Source organism: Pteropus vampyrus, unplaced genomic scaffold (genome assembly GCF_000151845.1).
Source record: "Pteropus vampyrus isolate Shadow unplaced genomic scaffold, Pvam_2.0 Scaffold340, whole genome shotgun sequence".
Classification (NCBI taxonomy): Eukaryota; Metazoa; Chordata; class Mammalia; order Chiroptera; family Pteropodidae; genus Pteropus; species Pteropus vampyrus.
The window spans coordinates 3280689-3282774 of NW_011889121.1; the positions used below are offsets into that span (position 1 = coordinate 3280689).

At 47.7% G+C, this 2086-nt stretch overlaps 1 pseudogene; it reads right to left on the reverse strand.

Moving 5' to 3' along the window:
* Positions 1 to 318: 318 nt before the first annotated feature.
* Positions 319 to 1584, reverse strand: LOC105304425 (annotated as a pseudogene).
* Positions 1585 to 2086: the final 502 nt, after the last annotated feature.

The window sequence follows — 2086 nt, forward strand, 5'->3', positions numbered from 1 at the left end:
GAAAGGTCCTGGGAAGGTTAGCAAATGTCAAGTAGCTCCTGAAAGCTTCCAATATACCTGGCACTTGTAGTTATCTTCCCAGTATGGATAACTGGATGTACAAAGTTCAACTTCTGGTCGTTGGGGTTCACCTCAAAGGTTACTTTCAGAATTTGTCTCTTGTGAGTCATACTATGTTGAACAAGGAGAAAGTACGTTCCTTGCTTTCTTAGGGCCTCTCTTGAGTGTGAATGTTCTGATGCTAAACAAAGTTAAAGATGCAGCTAAAAGATCACCCAAACTGCTACACTCATGAGGCATTTCTTTGTTGTGAACTTTTCATTTGCCAAGTGAGGTGGCAGTGTCTTCTGCACGCTCTTCCACATTCACTTCGCCCATAGGATTTGCTGGGGTGTGAGCATGGTGTTGAACAACGTGGGGATCCACAGCGTACACTTTCCCACACTGATTGCACGTATAGGGACTGGTTCTACAGTGAACTCTCTTATGTACTTTGACGTAGGAACTGTGGCTAAACAATTTCCCACATCTATCACACTTATAAGACTTTTCTCCAGTGTGGACTTTTTCGTGCTTAAGAAGTGCATATCTACGGATAAAGGTTTTTCCACATCTGTTGCACACATGAGGCCTTTCTCCAGTGTGAATTTTCTGGTGCTGAACAAGTGTGTCTTTACGGCTGAAGGCTTTGTGGCATTCACTGCACTCATAAGGTTTTGCTCCAGTGTGAATTCTCTGGTGCTGAACAAGCTGGGATTTTCTAGCAAAGGCCTTCCCACATTCATTACACACATAAGGCCTTGATTTTTGGGGAACACTCTGGTTTACTTGGAGGCTGGAGCTGCTTTCAAAGAATTTTTCACATTCACTGCACTTTTGTTCAGTGTGAAAGGTCGCCTCACTCTCAGCTCTCCTGCATGGCCTCTCCCCAGCATGAGTGGCATGAGGCTGGACAAGTCCAGAGCTGGCTAAAAAGTCCTCCCCACCATCTCGGCAAGTGAGAGCATTCTCTGACTTGTGGCTTATGTCGTTCTTAACAGACGGGGCCTGGCCCTTTTCCATTCTAAGGAATGTCTCTCCAATCTGCTGCCCTGGGATTTGGTCAGGGTTTACACTGAACCAGAAGACTGTTCCACATGACTTACACGGGTATGTTTGCTGCCCAGGGCATATTCCTTGCTGCTCAGCCAGATGCAAAATGGCTTTCAAGATTGGGTCACACACGTCACATTGGTGGCTCTTTTGGATAGAAGGATCCACCTGTGACACTTTTACAGGAACACCCTGCTCACAAGATGCACCTTCAGCCTTCACTTTACCAGGGTAAGAGATCCCCCACATCATCTTTGTATTGTCAGGAAACCTGGGCCCTCTCACTGGCTCGGACTGTGTAATCATAGTGCTTCTGGAAATCGCAAGTCCCACTGAGGAGGCCAGGAGAAAGTTATCCAGCATCACTTTATAGTAAAGGCATTTCTGACCCTCACTAAGTAGCTCCCACTCCTCTCGGGTAAGGTTCAGATACACATCCTCGAAAGTCACAAAGTTCTCAGGGGGGCCCGTCCCTGCTGCTGCCTCCGCCATTGTGGCCGTACCAAGGCCCTGAAATGGCGCGCCCCAGAAGGCGCCGGCACACTTGAACCACGAGGTCACCTCTACTAGACAATGAGTCTCACCTACGAGCAGCTGGAGTGGGTCACCGCGGCTCCTGCAAGGCACAGAGGTAGGTCCCGACCTGGTAATTGTCCTCTGCGTGATGTAGAAGAACCGAGAGAGAAGAAGCCTCTGCCGAGCTCTCCGGGGCACGTTTCTCTGAGAAACTGAAACCAGAAAGCAAGGTTGAATGCACGAGACCGGAAGTACTGCCCCAATGCTGCCTGCCGTAAAGCAGTTTCAACCACGTCTGGCTGGCTTCCGTAGGTTGGAGAGAGGAAAGGAGGCTGCGATTGGCAAAGATCGCTTGAGGTAATTTTAAAGTTCAGAATTCTCAGTTTTTATTCAAGTGCATCCACATATCTCTGTTACGGATTTCATAATCATGTTTTCAATTGCATCTCCCTTTGATAATATGAATAAGTCTTGATAT